Below are 16,511 nucleotides of genomic sequence, written 5' to 3' on the forward strand. Positions count from 1 at the left end.
AAAGAATTCAGTTTATGAAATAATAGGCATCATAGCCCACTGGTGGTTAAGAATCCGGGATCTGGTGTCAGAGAGATCCAGGTTTAAGGTCTAATTTACTTTTTTTTTTGTTTTAACAAAGGACTTGTTTAGTTAATTAAATACAAGGTCAAGGCCAGGCAGGGGAGGGAGTAGGGGGGCATCATGCAACAGCAAAAGTCCCTTGGGATTCTCCCCTTCCTCATCTCCCCTTTGAGAGGCCACAGCTAAATGGCTGAAACCAGGTCCCAGTGACCACTAGCCCCTTGGGGCAAGAAGAGCATATATGACCCCAGGCCCCTGGTCAGGGGTCAGGGACCCGAGCTCTCAACTTCCTGGGTCCCCAGACCCGCAGCCCTAACACTGCTCAGTGGTGTGTCCCGCTCTGTGGTTCATCCTTGGACAATATGATTAATATTTCTTTGCCTAGGTGACCTTGCCCGTGAAAGGGTAATAGTGAGATTTTCAACATCACAGGTATGATCGTAACAATTAAATGGAATAAAATAAAGACGAGTCCGAAGCTTAACATGGTTTGGTTGTGGTACGTTAGCACATCAGTTTTTTTGTTTTTTGTTTTTTTTGGTCAGCCAATGAATGAGAAAATACACCCTAATGCTCCTTAGGTACCTGTTCATTTCTCAAAGGTAGTTGTTGGCAGAAGGGATCCAGTCGTTTCCACTGAGCCAGTTCGAACTCAAGAGAGTGTCTGCCAGCGAGCACAGCGCTTGGGCCCCGCTCAGCTGCCGCTGATCCTGAAGACGGGCCATTCTGTTCTAGTCGATTGGCGGCCACTTAATGGGATTTGCAGTGGACACTGATAATTTAACAGGCACAATTTAGTTGACCCCCATTTGTAGAGCTAAAGTGTTTTCAGTCAATTTTATGCTTAAGGGTTAATGGAACATTACTCAATATCTCCTAAATGGGGGGGGGGGGGGCACTTAGAGAAATGGTAAGGTAGGCCATCATATTTTTCTTTCCCTCACAGAGCTAATTATCACATCCCCAGAAGTGACCAACGGTGATGAAAGTGAACAAAAAGAGTAAAAAAAAATATTTATGTCTCAAAAGGACCATCTGATCACTCTTTGGCAGGTGTGGAAGTGACTTTTTACCTAGTTCCCATTGGTGAAGTAAATACAAACTGAATTCTTGTGTTCAATGTGTTTACTTTTGCACCAAAAACAGTAACGGAGACAGCGTGTTTCAATTAAAAGGAACCCTGGAGCAAAAATGTGTTCCAGTCAGGGGTAGAAGCATCATTATCTTGCAGGCACTGCAGCCAGGATAATGAACAGCTAAGAAGACTGGACAATGGAAGGTGAAGTATGACTTGTCATGAAATTGTCAGTGCCATCCGAGCTCCCTCTCCATTAGCAGGTGCCATGAAATCTCGGGGAGGGGCTGAGCAGCTGGGGGAAAACTAAAATAAAAGTGGCCTGATAGGACTTAGCAATTTTAAGCCTGGTTTAGTGTTATACCAGTGTTACCAGAAGCCTTAAAACGATGATCTCAATGCTTAGTTCCTCCTACGAGTTGATGGTCTGAACTTATCCTCTCTTGTCTCGACCTTGAAAAAGAGATTCCTCAAGTATTTTTCCTTTGAGGGGATTTTTGTTGTTGTCGTTCTTCTTCTTTGATATGGAATGTAAGATTTGAATACGGTTTGGAATTCTGTCCCTGCAGGAGGGATAGTATATTATATAAGTTAGAGTGAGACGTGAACTATGGGTTTATTGGGTTTGCATAAAAATGGGTTTTGCACCCTGGCTGGTGTGACTCAGTGGATTGAGTTCCGGCCTGTGAACCAAAAGGTCACCAGTTCGATTACCAGTCAGGGCACATACCTGGGTTGCGGGCCATGTCCCCAGAAGGGTCTCATAAGAGGCAATCACACATTAATGTTTCTCTCCCTCTCTTTCTTCCTCCCTTCCCCTCTCTCTAAAAATAAATAAATAACATCGTTTTAAAAAATGGGGTTCGCTACCGAATGGGGCCCAAGTGTAAGGGAAGCATAAAAAAATAATCAGGTTGGATTTCAAATGAAAACTTCAGTAGTATAATGTATCCAAGAAGATACATTGAAAAAAAAATCCGTGTCCAGAGAGAGAAGGGATCAAGGAATAGTAACTATAACTATATGGGATCATTCCTTTATTCATTCGCCATGTATCAGATACTCACTTCATGCCAGGTGTTGTTTGAGGTCACGGGGTCAGGTGACTGACAGGCAAGGCCTCTGCTCTGACGTAGGGGGACAGATAAAAGAGGAATAAAAAAATGAACGACAATTCCCCGTAGTAGTTGTGAGATGAGGAGAGCAGGGCATTGTGGGAGAGGGACTGGGGGTCCAGGGCAGTGGCTCAGTGACACCTCTCTGTAGAGAAAGTATTTTCAGTCCCGAGGGAGAAGAAGTTAGAAGGAGAAAATCTACATGGGTTTCAGTGTCAATAGAGGAAACGTGCAGAAAGAAACCACAATCTTCCCTAGCTTCCTCCTTCTGCTTCAGTTCAGCATCTTCTGAAACAGATCAGAGCCCCACCCAGGCACTGATGTGGAGAGTTCTGCGGGAAGTCTTCCGGGCCTCTTCCTTCCCCAATTGTCTGGAAACATCCTGTTGATGGAAACGCGGTCATTTTCTGGAAAGTATGTCAAGGCTGCATCACTCCCTTTAGTCCTTACATGAAAATCTCTTTGCCTTCATAGTATTAGGCAGCTTACGTCTGTCCCGGCAGCCACGTGCTGACTCTCCAGAGATAAAACCTGGTGTCCCGCAGATTCTGTGTTCACCACACGCCCATGCCAGGCTCGGGGGGGACACACTGTAAGTGTTTCCGTGTAAAAGAGAAAACGGAAAACAAAGTCCAAAAGCCAAGCTGTTTAAGTCATGTTCTCATGAAGAGTTGCTGAAGATGCCCCCAGCAGTTACCACGCTCAAGGTGTAGGATGGATTTCAGAAGAATTAACAGGGAAGTTTTAAAATTCCTGGTCTCCCTCTTGGGCTCTCTTACTCCATGACTCTGGAGTGATACTTGTGCATTTGATTTTTTTCTTTTTAAGTTTACCAGTTAAACCTCAGCAGTAAGCAGTTTTACAAGTGCTATTAGACTAGGGAGGAAGCAGGAAAGAAACTAAGAATATTTATTCGGTCCATGACTGCCTTGGCTTTTATTGTTTGTTTACTAATTCGCTTTTAGTAGTCGGTGTATTTGAATGGGTGCCCACAATCGAGATTATCCTCATTGTCTTTAAGAATATGGCAGATGCCCTGGCTGGTATAGCTCAGTGGATTGAGCACGGGCTGCGAACCAAAGCATCGCAGGTTCGATTCCCAGTCAGGGCACATGCCTGTGTTGCAGGCCACAGTCCCCAGCAACCACACGTTGATGTCTCTCTCTCTTTCTCCCTCCTTTCCTTCTCTAAAAATAAATAAAATATTTTTTAAAAAAAGAATATGGCAGAGAAAATGAAGGTAAATTTTGTTGTCTAAATTCAAAATTCAGCGACTAAATGGGGCAAGATACAGGTCTTCCCTTTCCAGATATGTGCCAAAGCTGCCTGTCTGTATCGGCTCCCCCCCGAACCATGAGATCCATTCCCCTAGTAGCCAGAAACTTAGGCAAATGGAAGCGTATTTAATAGTGTATACATTCACTCACTGAAAGCTGTGGGTCATGAGGATTTTAGATTAGAATTCAACTTTTTCTCCCTATTAAATGTCAGCCTGGCAGAGTTGCATTAATGACGGCGGTAGCGTCTGAATGTAAATGGGGGACATCTGGCAGTATCAGCGGATCAAACACTGGGAGTCTGCGTGATGGCTCTCATCTGTTTGTCACCCAGCAGGTGTAATGGATGGCAGGCGTGTGGGCTCTCTGCCCAAGTCAACGTACAGAGCCTTGTACATATATAGGGAGGGGAGAAGTTTTCTCCACAGTTTTAAAGGATCATAGCTCAAGATCGGTCCACAGTGGTGGGGGGGGGGGACGGTGGGGGCAAGGTGTGGGCGGGTGGAGTGGCTATTTTCCACAGCACCCATGTCTTGAGTGAAATTGCTGCTTTCTAGCCTACAAGCCTCCCCCTTGTCCCGTCTCCACAAACTTCCAGAGCCCAATTTGTTATTCAAAAATTTATGGAAAATGTATGTTAAAGTGAAAAGGGTACATTGTGCAGAAAAGGGAAGCAGCTTGTAAGCATATCATTATGCCTGAGCCACGGGGCCCGCAGATGGCAGCCCAGCTCAGAAGCGCGCACGGTGCCAAAAGCTAAACTCTAAATACATTTAAATCACATATCTTTACTTAAAAATGGGGTATTTGGGGAAGGGAAAGCAGATGATATTTAAGTACACAAGTGGTATTCTTTTGTTCCTCATAAAATAGAGCCCTTTACAAAAGTTGTTACCTTGGAAGTGTACAGTAAGCCTTCGGTTCTCCAGATTCCCCGGAGGGGTTAGTGGCTGAGGAGGCTCAGTTCTTAATAGGATTAACTGTGGAGGTAGCACCTTGCGAGGAGGAGAACGGGCTCTTCAAGTGTCCTCACCGTTCCCGAAAACGAAAGGATTTGTTTTGATGGCTACGTTCCGTGCTAACAGCAAACCTTTGTTTTTTGCACGTTAGAAATAGTAACAAAAAATCATCATGACATACGGCTCCTTGTTTTAATTGAAAATAAATTTAGTTCAGAGACTGTGCCAATCTTGAATTAATTAGGAGAGGGTAAGGGAAGGGATGGAAGCATTTGGTGGCTGCTTAATATAATGATTTTCTGGGAATATTTTGAATGTATATTAATCACACTGATTTCTTGTTGAGCGTGTGGTTCTATTTACTCCTAATGGAGAATTTATATTTTCAAGGGTACAGTTCAGGCTGGTGAGACTCACACAGTAAATAAACCAGGGCGTTTTTATTTCTTGTTTTGGAAGAGTGGCATTATTTTTACTAGCACCTTGTACGAGTTCATTTTAGCTCCGAAAATGATTTTGAATGTGTATTCTTAATTTTTATTGATGTCATTAGATCTGACAGCAGTGCTATTAAAAGAGGCATTATTTGTATTTAAAACATTTAAAACATAACCTTTTATTTTTAATATTCTAATAGCTTCATCTGTTTAATGATTATACTTTTAGGAAATCCAAAAGTATAATTATATCTACGACATTTGGTATATGGGATCTTTAATTTTTAGAATATCGTGAACACATGTTATTTCCACATTTCTCTGCCTCCTTTTCCACTTAAAAAAAATTCTGAAGTGCTCAATCATCATGGCTGGTACTGAGCTCGTGTGCATGTGTGTGAGAGGGAGAAAATATTGCACCTGTGTGTGTGCACACCAGTGTGTGAGTAGTGTGAAAGAAAGGGAGGAATATGGCTTAATTTTTAGAGGAATACGATTTTATTATTTTCATCCCACTACAAGTAGGACAGCGATGACTGGTAATGTGTTGGTAAACAGAAGTCCACGGGCCATTGTTCTTAATGCACGTAGAAATCAATCATGATTTTTAGTAAATTGATCATCTCCAACTGAGTGTGGATAAAGCAAATCCAATGGTGCTTCATAGACTGGATAACTTTATTGATTCTATTATTTCTGTGAAAAACTTCCTACTCTGTCCTTACTTTGAAAATTTGTCGTAGACCAGCGCTGGCCAGAGCTCACGTATTTGGAAACCACATTCCTTCCTTATAAACAGATCGCCATAAGCTTTTCTCTTGGGCTTGCTATGTTGTAATATATGTAGCTTTGGTAGAATACTGTGTTGTTCTGAATTCTGCTGTCTTTAACAGTAGGTTATGCTCTCCTCACCAAGGATGGCTGATTTCTTCATTTGTTTTTTTTTAATTTCTATTCAGTTTGTTTGTTTGTTTATCTATTTAGATGTGTACAACCTAGCAGTTTTTATTTTATTATTTTTCTTTATCTTTATTGTTGACACTATTGTAGATGTCCTCCTTTCCCTCTGCCCTTTCTCCCCTCTCCTCCCAGCCCCAACTCCCCTTCCTTCTGGCCATCACCACGCTGTTGTCTGTGTCCATGATTTTTAGAAAGGGAGAGTAGAATGGAGGAAGGGAGAGAGGGAGGGAGAGAGGAAGAGAGAGAGTGTGTGTTGTTCCACTTCTTTATGCATTCATCGGTTGCTTCTTGCATGTGCCCTGACTGGGGATTGAACCTGTAATAACCTTGGCCTATCTGGAGGATGCTCTAACCAACTGAGCTACCCGACCAGGGCTGCAAGGGTGAGCTTGTTGATGTAAAAGGTTAGGTAGTTGGCTCACTTGTTCACTTGCTCACTTGCTCACTTGAATTACCCTCCCTGGGCAGCGAGAATGCACGGCCATGAGTGAGCAGGAAGGGGGTTCTGCTGTCCCCATACCAGGACTGAATATGATCCATAAGTAGGCATTCCCTTAGGCAGGGGTGTCAAACTCATTTTCACCGGGGGCCACATCAACCTCGCTGTTGCCTTCAAAGGACCGAATGTAATGTTGGGGCTGTATAAATGTAGCTACTCCTTCACAGTTAAGTGAGAGCTCAGCACTGCCGCTGGGTAGAAACAAGGTGCCAGGCCGGATAAAACAAGGTGGAGGGCTGGATTTGGCCTGCGGGCCTTGTGTTTGCCACCTGTGACGTCGGGGTACTGTAGGCGGTGGTTGAGGGGGTCAGATGAACAATGTAGTAGTTTGCTCCTGGGCAGGAGTCCAATGTGATAATTATTCTATTACATAACTGGTTGAGTAGGCTGGACCACAGGGCCTGCATTTGAACGTTGAAAATACGACTGTGGCCCAGGCCGGTTTGACTCTGCTGGTTGGAGAATTGTCCTGCGCACTGAAAGGTCGTGGGTTCCATTCCCAGTCAGGGCACATACATGTCTAGGCTGCAGGTTTGATTCCCAGTCGGGGCGCATATGGGAGGCAACTGATGGGTGTTGGTCTCTCAGATTCATGTTTCTGTCTCTCAAATCAATAAATGTACCCTCAGGCAAGGATTTTTTTAAAAAACCACGATTGTGTTTTCATTGGCTTGGTGCCTCTTTGTGACGGAATCCTTGTACCTCAGCAACATTGTGCCACAACTTGCCAGGCTGTCATGGAAACCTCAGTGTGAGAGAGGAGACGATTTAAATGAATGGGAATGTCACCCTAAAGAGTGAAAGTTCAGTGATTCCATGGAGTGGGAAAAGGAGAATTCTTCAACCCGAGTGGCTTTGGAAGGGATACAACATACTATAAAAATAGAAACTGGGCTTTTCTAACAATAGAAATAAATTATTTTTTAATTTATTCTCAGCATACCTTGTTTCTTGGGCTGCTCATAGTTTCTTTGTGACACTGGGCAGAGCCACCCAAGGTTATGGTCTGCTAATTAATCTCTAATCTAGTCTCTCCTCTAATCTATTTGTCATACCTACAGTGGGCCTTCACATTCTTAGGGAAGCTTCTGGGACCCCCTGAAGGTTTTGAAATTTTGGGGGCTTCCTCCCTCCTGCCAAGGCCTGACTTTACTAGCTTGGGGACATTGCTGAACTTGAAATGGCATTTGTGATGAGGCTGTTCCCTTGCCCCACTGTTCATATCGACTATTAAAAAGCAAATAAAACCCCAAGGAACCCATCCATGAGCCTGGCAGTAGGTTCTGTGGAGCAGGTCCTACTTCTCCCCTCATGATAAAAAAGCGAGCCCTGTTGAACAGCCACCCCTGTCCCAGAGAGATTTCTTTGCACAGAAGTGTTACATTCGGGGGTATGTGTATTTGATAGCTTTGCTGTTACGAGACTTGTGGTGTGTCTTCCTGATGCATATTTCTGGATGGCAACATTTCAGGGGTGGGCTTGCAGCTTCGATTCCAATTCACCCTCCTCAGCATCTCACGCAGGCCTTTAAACAGGGTTAGTGCTTGAGCATAAGACATGAACGCAGAGAACTCTTTCCTTAACTTCTCCCGCCCCCTGGGGAAGGGCTGTTCCATAGGAGTGTAATAGGAGCCCCATGTCATTTTACATTTTTTTAATAGGCACATTATAAAGCCTAAAAGGAAGTCAGTGAAAGAAATGTTATTAATGTGTTTCATGTAACTCAATATACCAAACATTATTTTTTTCAATATGTTACCAAGATAAAATGTTGAGGTATTTTATATTTTTGTACTAAATCTGTGAAGTCGGGTGTGTGTTTTGCACTCAACAGGGTGTGTCAGTGCAGACCAGACACACTGTAGGTGCTCACTGCCTGACAGTGTAAGTGGCTGGTGGCTGTCCTATTATTGCACAGCACAGACCAGAGCAGGGAGTGATGTCTGCTGGGTGGTCACTACCCAGTTAGACGCCTGTCAGATACATGAGTGATGCTAGTCACCTAGGCTTAGTACATCTAGATCAATGAATAATTATCTGTGTTATAAAATTATTTTATTACAGGTCCCAATGCCTCATTATCAAGTTTCCTTCTTAAGTAATAGAGCTATCTTTGATCTGGACTTAGAATGTTACTCTTTTGAAAAATTCTGAGGTTCCTAAACAGGTACATGAATAGTAGAATGCAAAATGGCTTGAGTATTCTGAAATTCGTTCCACTGAACTTGTGATTTCATTTGCTTCTGCTGTGTGGGGTGAAACTCATAGGCTCAGATTTTTATGTCTGTGAAATCCTTATTTGTATTCATTAGAAAGAAGTCAATTAATTTGCATTTACTAATCTCCCATTCCTTGTACTATAATATCATTCTCTTTATATCTAAAGGGAAAATTGTTAATATTTCTTTTAAGCCTATAAACTTAATTTCCATTGAGGGAACTGGTAGCTTGAATGACAATAACCACATCTTATAAGTTTTATTCCTATTGTCTGGCTTCTTACAGGTTTGTCTATATCACTTCAGTTTGTGGCATTTGTGTAAAATACGTAGTCTGGTATTTGCTTAATTTTTTTTGATTTACATGTTTAATGGTGGAAAAGTCCACCTAAAAGATGCAAATTGAGACATCCCTAAATTATTCCCTAGGTGTCAATAATATTTAATTAATTTAAATTGCTCATTTTGTAATGCTTTTAAATAGGGCATTTGCATTTCTCAGGTTTCCTGTAAGCATTAAATGAAAAGTTAAAGTAATTTGATTGTATCAAAAGGGGACCCAGATGAGATGCCATCAATAATCTAGAAAGTGGCTTTCTGTTATAGAAAGGGTTTGCAATAAAAATAGATGGATGGTATTGTCCTATTTATACACAGTTTTGTCTACTCAAGGTGAATTTATTTATAGAGAGAAGTCTAGAAGGATGCTCACCAAAACGTAAGCAATCGTTATCACCGGCTGATGTGCCCTTGAGTGACTTTTGCTTTCTTTGGTTTTATTTAACTGTCAGCATTTTATTTTCTAATATTTAAAAATAAGTATAAGAATATAGATCGCATTGTAGTTATATAAAATCTCACATGTATAACAAATGTATATTTCAGAAAAAATTTTAAAACAAAAATTATGTTTAGTTTCATTATAATTTAGTGAATATGGTATTTAATTTTAATATATACGTTTTATCTGATATGTCTTAATGTAGATGAAAACCTAATAAATAATAATATTTGGTAAATGTATTGCCTTAAAACATGTATCATTTGTTACTGAATATTTAATGAGCAAAATATGCTGGTTAAAAAATTTCCATTGATTCACTTGACATTTATAATGCATATAATAAAAACTGGGGTGAGTTTAATACTTTAGAAATTAGTGAATCTTTAAATAATTCTATTTCACTAATAAAAGTAAACAATGATAATAGGTAGCATTCACTATGTACCAGTAATTTTGTTACCATAAGTGAATTGTCTATGTAGTCTTTACACTAGTCCTATGAGTTAGATAGTGTTATTGCCCTTATTTTACCCAAGAAAAACCTAGGGAACATAGAGGGTTATAAATTGTCTTAGATCACATGACTGTGAATTACTTCTATCATGTGCTAAGCACAAGCAATTTAATTGTGGGGCCCAAAATTTAATCACTACATCATCATCAGGTGCACCCTGTCTACTGACCATGCCTGTTTCATTTTATATTCTAGCAGCAAGCTTTTACATTTTTAATTAACAGGAAAAATAGCAAAGCAAGTCGCATTTATGCTGCCTGAAATTTACAGCTTTCTTATTAGAGTCATATTACTATAGAAAATTCTTAAATCTTTAAAATAAACTTGTGACCTCCCTAAAACAGGTGTCTGACTCAAGGGCAAGGCCACCACCCATGGGTGCAAAGTTGGAGGCTGCTGCCTCACTCAGAGCTGCACAGGTGTTTGGCGGGGGCCATACACCCCTCAGGCCTCTACTGTTGACATCTCTTTTATGAGTTCACACTATCTCTAAGTTTAAAAGTAATTTTTAGATGTAATCCAATGGTGAATATTCTTGAAAATATGCTCTCAACTTTATTTAGTAATAAGGTTGTTAAATTGTGGCTCTTAATAGCATTTAAAACTAATATCCATGAGAGATTAAAGGGTCAGAATTGTACAAGTGAGTAAACAGACTTGATTATAAGGACACCTAATTACTACAAGGTAGGGTATAATTAAGTGCTAAAATTGTACAATATAAAGACAATAAAGGCTGAAGAATTTCTAAGGTGGAAATCAAAGAACCACATTGCTTTGCTGGGCTCTGATTACCAAGTTGAAAACTTGAAAAAAAAATAAAACAGAAGACAAACAAAACAAGTTTACATGAGGTCTTACAATTTTGTCTAGCTTTGTCAGTTTGTCTTTTAAAAACACATAGTCTTGATAAAACAATTCTACATCTATAATTCCCTTATAATCAGATTATTAAGGTACCATGATAAGCAAGAAAATGGAGCAAATAAAGCAGAAATTGCGACTAACATTTGTATGCCTACTATGTGCTGGAAACATTTTCTTTCCTTATTACTCAATTTTGTGTGGTAGGTATTTTGCCCCACTCCCGCTTTTTCACGTAAAAAGACTGAGGCTTCAAGAGCCTTAGGAACCTTGAGTGGGGTTTTACTTATTAAAGACACAGACACAGTTCAAAGTCAGGTGTGCTGTGATTTAAATTGCATACTTTCCACTGCACTGTGACAAGCCCTTTGGCTGTCTGGAAGATGCTAGCACACAATATTTATTCCGCAGTCCCAGGGATCTTTGTAGAGGACAGAACATCTTTTCAGAGATTCCTAGTAAGGCGAATAGAGCCATCAGTCTGAAAATACTGCTTGCCCCCACGAGGAGTGTGACCAAGAGTTGGCCAAGAGTATGACAGCCAGTGAGGACAGGTATGGGGACTGGAGATGGCTCTAGCTAAGCGGGCACCTGTCCAGCTCATCAGAAGATTTCACATCCTGCCCGGGCAATGCTGATTGTGGGTTTCACATCCTGCCCGGGAAACGTGGATTGAGGAAGGGCTCCCGTGTGCAGGTGGAGGTACATATTTAGTGCCCAAGATGAGCATGACAAGCAAACCTGGAAAATCAGAGCTGTTTGTTTTCAGTTTTTGTCACTCCTTTGTTGACCTTTTTTCTATTTGTACTAACCACAGTCCCTTGGGGAATTTAAGAAATCACCCTTGCTCGGGGCACTGCCCTGGCTGGCTGGCCAGATGAGAAGGGAGCCTCATGAATAGCAAATGCCCTAGTGTGGATTCATTTAATAGTTAGGCTTTGGGGAGAAAAGAGGGGATGCTTACATTTTTCTGAAGACTTCATCATTAGGAGATGACCCCCCGACCTGTTGATGACATTTCAGACATGTGGCATTGGAATGGAGGTTACAGTGACAATGGCCGGTGACATGTATTGAAGAAAGTGCTGTGAGACAGGCACTGTATGGTGTGCTTTTTCTAGATGTTTTGTTTAATTTTCATGATATTTCTACAAGACAGGTGCCATCATATCCCAATTTTTAGATGGTGAAAACTTAAGTTATTTGCCCAAAGCAAGTTGTGTTGGGGCCAGGGGGACTTTTCTGATGTGTGATATACTCCCACGTCTTGTTGACATTGGTACTAACTAGCAGGTACTTGAATTTGAAAGTTGGCAAGGTAAATGCTCAAGCTGGATGAGCAAATTTTAAATCATAAGGTTAAGTAAATCATTTGTAAGTGTGAAGAACAAACTTAGAATCTGTATGTTGCTCTGTGTTTTAGTGTTTTTGTTATAAACAACATCACATTTGAAGGATAACAAATGGGTATGCTATCATGGTAATTTTGTATCTTAATGGTAATGGCATGTCATAGTTAAAATGACTGAACTAATTAGTATGTTTTATGCCGTATTTTACATTCCTCTATTGAAAGAAATTTTAAAGGGTAAGGTGTGCTATTTAGCTCATTTAGCTTCTAATCCCAACCTTCCTACATTTTGAAGATATATGGGTTTTATTTGCATTTTTATTCTATTGTTTTATGTGCTCATTTGAATCTTATCTATTTTCTGTTTTCTTTTTCACAGTTACATCCAGCTTTTTATTGCCTAAGCAGTCTGGGGCTGTCTTCCTCGCTTGACTTTGCCGTGGAGCACGTCAGTAAAGCGCCGTGAATTGTACGTCGAAGAACCACGCTTTTGGTGAGTGGCATCATAACTCCAATTTTGTATTTTGCTCTGCCTCAGGTTGTGTTTGCATTGTTGACCAAAGTGCTTTCATACGGCACACAAAATAGGGCTTTTCCAGCTCTGTGTGGGAAAGCTGGCTTTCCCCGCCCCTCCTTTTTCCCTTATGGACAAAGTAATGTGTACCGTCATTTTCTCTCTCTGAAATCTGCTGTTGTCCCTCCTGCTCCCAATGCAATTGAATGACTACAATTCTTCAGTCACGATCAGCCTCTTTCTACCTGGATGGGTGGGTCCCCTCCAGTGCCCCCTCCTCATGCACTGGTCTCTGCAAATAATTTGACTACAACACTTTCCTTATTTGCTATGTATACATGGGAGTAAAAGGGAAAGCTGTAATTAGCTGGGCCACATAGCTCCTCACTGTCGTGTGCAAAGACCTTTTGGACGGAAAAGCTTGGGCCCTGTGATTTGTTCTGTGTTGTGAATCCGTGCAGGCAGAGAGCGAAAAGGAAGCCCAGTGAGCCTTTCTTATGCTCCTGGTAAAATTATTTCTGCTTTTGTTGCCTCTGACCTAGAATCCTCAGTATAACTCTACAGCATCTAGCACCGTATATCAAATGTCTCCCTATGTCTCTTTCTTGGGCCTCCTAAATCCATTTGTCCCATGTTCTTCTTTTGCTTTCTAGAGCTTCCTTTGGTACCTTTGCAGGTCAAATCTCACCAAGATGGCTCACGTCTGGGTGGGACAATGAAAGGGTTCTGTGAGGACAAGTGATGCTTTATGCAGTTCCGATTTGGAACCGGAGCATCTGCCTTAGCCGAAACATCTGTTACAGCATAATTTTAGTCATGTGAATATGCATAGAGGCCAAGGGTAGGGTATGAGAGGAGATATAGTAGAGACTCATAAGTGATTACATGGATAAATGAAAAAGCCACCAGATTATTTTTTTTCTCTTTATGTATTATTGCGAGCAGAAGCTTCTCTGTTGGAATGAGGCAATGAGGAAAGAGTAGGTCTTAGGGGCTGAGCGAGTGGGCATGGCTCTCAGGGCAGGGTGACAACGTGCACACCCTCAGGAAGGGGGCGGGCATAAAGCAGCGATCACACAGCCTGCTTGGAACTGTGTTTAGAAAGTCCTTACGGAACCCACACTGTAAGGCCCAAAGGGGGCTCTCACGAGGCTGTAGTGACAATTAGAGTAAATGATGCAATAAGGTGCTTATCATTGCGGTACTTGGACACCTGGTCAGTGGTAAATGAATGTTATCAGCAGCTCCATCTCGCTGGCAAAGAAACTGAAATCCAGGCAACTTGTTTGAAATCTAGTTCCCCATCACAGCTAGTTGTCCGAGTTTTTCTTGTCTCCCCCGTGTGGTCTCAGGTGTGTGGTCCGAGAGGGGAAAAGCTTCCAGTCAAGTAGTAGCGGCTTCTTTTTTATGTGCGATTATGCTCTGAGTCTGGGGAGGGCATTCCGTTTCATAATGCTCGGGACACCTTCACTTGGTCCGAAGCATCGTTGTCCCTAGTGTCCTGGCCATCAGATCCAAACTGGACTGTGCCAGGAAACCCGGTCGTTGCTAGAGTTTGTCTCGGACTCCCAGGTGCCATCCTCTCCCAAGAATACCGCCTGGTACCACTTTCCGTCTCAGAAACCTGGGTCCGTCCTGGCTTTTGTTGTCCTTAAGGAAATAGCACCGTGCACTTCGGGAATCCATTATAAATGCAGAGTTGTCAGTTTTGGAAGAAATAGGAGGGCGTATGGTGAAACAGACCTAAGATTCTGGCATAGCCTATGCCAGCCCATCTGTCCGCTCCTGCAGCGAGTGGCAGATCGGAACGCTGCGCAGCGAGAGGAGGTGAGTTTGGTGGGGTGGGACCCGGAAGAAGGAGGCTGCCACGGGGGGTGCGGCCTGGGTTTGGGATGGGTAGATGATGCTCCTGACCTTGTAAGTCAGCAGTTACACACTGGTTTTGCGCTCTCTTGCTCGTCACCCTCATCTTGTCCTCTAAAGTAATCTTCTGACTCAGTGTTCGGGCGTAGATGGGTCTCTGGGACGAGGTGGTTAGGGAAACAGGCAGAGAAAACGAGGAATAGCCTGTCAGTGTGGGAAGAGAGAGAAAATGCCACACGGTGGCAGGAACTTGCTTGATCCTAACGGCAGGCTTCAGAGATCTGCCCACTAACACGCCGGCCCGAGCGTGTCTTAGGTTTTCTCAATGCTCTCATTGTGTTTTGTCGTCATTCAGTTAGGGCTGTACTTTGATAATCTGCTGCTGCAACCAAATGCGTTTTAAATTTTGGCTGAATAACAAGACAGTCAGTTACTAGGGCAGGGCTTGGCTTGCAGAAACCGGCCAACGTGTAGAAGTTCTTTGTGATAACTATTTGGCATTCTGTCTTACACTCTATTGAGAACCTGTTTTCAAGAAATACTCGCTCACTCCGAAAGGAGCCCGCCAGGCTTCTGCCCTCTGCCGTTCACTCAGGGTGTCATCTTTCATCCCTCGTGGAATAAACCAGGCTGGCTTTCCTGGGCAGTAGGAGGCTTTATCAGCATAAGCCGGTGTTTGCCCAGGTTTTTCGTTTCCTCCCAGACCTGCTTTGGATCTTTCCTCTTCTCTTAGGCTTATGCCTGAAGTTTTAAATGCTATTCTCTTTGCTCATCAGAGGCAGGACCCTAAGGTATACAGCTTTTCGGGCCAGGGATCTGCGTGAACCATTTTCGTGAGCGCATGAAATAGTTTTTACTCCATGCTTGATTCTCATTGGTCTGTGACAGTCATTTCTGCTTCCAGCCAGACGAGGACAAAATGCAAGTTATGATTCCATCTTCACTAGACATATGCTTTTTGGCTATTTTTCGCTATTTAAACAATGAAGATGAAAGAGAAAAAGAAACTTAAAAATCATAGGGGAAACCCTAATACTTGTAAAGGTTGCCTTTGGTAAGGGCTAAGACAACACTAGTGTTTATTATTTTTTATTTTTTGATATTAAAGTGAAACCCTCTTTTAGGTAGCCCTTTTGGGAAAATCAGCAGACCCACACGAAGGCTGTGTTGTCAGCAGCCCATGCCTCTGTGAGTGATGGAAGGATTCAATTCCCTAGCGGTAGAATCCAAGGTGATATTTTTCCCTTTCCTTTCCACTTAGAGAATTCCTAACAGTTAGTACCATATTTTTCAGACTGTAAGACACACTTTTTTTCTGCCCCCTCCCCAAATTTGGGAGGAAATGGTTGGGGGAGTGCATCTTATAGTCCAAATGTAGCTTGCCTGGCTCGCTCTGTGGGTGGGGGGCAGTGGAGTGGGGTCACAGGAGGCAGCAGCAGGGTCCCCTCTGCATTTTCCTCCCAAATTTGGGGGGAAAGGGTGCATCTTGTCATCCAAAAATTACGGTGTCCTGGGGATATAAGTAAATGAGTCTCTTCAAAAAAATAAGATGAGCCCATTTTTTCTCTGGTTGAAAATCCATATCTATGGAAGAACTGCGGTTATTAGCATCATGTTGAAAGCCTTACACTGAGCCCTTTCTTCCTTTCCCCTGTTTGCCAGCATAGAAACACTTTTTTGAGACTCAACAGCTAACCTTTAAGATGAGTGCATCTCAAAAAAATTTGAGATTTTTTTTCTTTACACTACACGCCTGAGTTGCCTCTTAACATTGTGAAATTTACAACAGGTTTTCTTTAAATATTTCACATTCTTGCACATCAAGCCATTGCCATATTACATATTTCACAAAAACACTTTCTTGGAAATTGAAAGAATAAAATACAACTTCATGTAACCAGAACTAATATATGATGCATGTAGTGTTTTCATTACAACAATTATGAAGGGGCTACAAAGTATAAAGGAACGGTTATTAATACGTGCCATGTACCACATTTCATTTTTCTTCTTTTAA

General features: G+C 42.0%; 1 protein-coding gene across 1 annotated transcript in view; it reads left to right on the top strand.

Moving 5' to 3' along the window:
• TENM2 (teneurin transmembrane protein 2) overlaps nucleotides 1-16,511 on the top strand; it is a 1,103,034-nt gene that overhangs the window by 72,661 nt on the left and 1,013,862 nt on the right. Inside the window, exon 2 of the mRNA XM_028528771.2 lies at nucleotides 12,497-12,610. The gene's annotated coding sequence lies outside the window, so the exon portion shown is untranslated. The remainder of the gene's footprint in view (nucleotides 1-12,496; nucleotides 12,611-16,511) is intronic.

Source organism: Phyllostomus discolor, chromosome 13 (genome assembly GCF_004126475.2).
Source record: "Phyllostomus discolor isolate MPI-MPIP mPhyDis1 chromosome 13, mPhyDis1.pri.v3, whole genome shotgun sequence".
NCBI lineage: Eukaryota > Metazoa > Chordata > Mammalia > Chiroptera > Phyllostomidae > Phyllostomus > Phyllostomus discolor.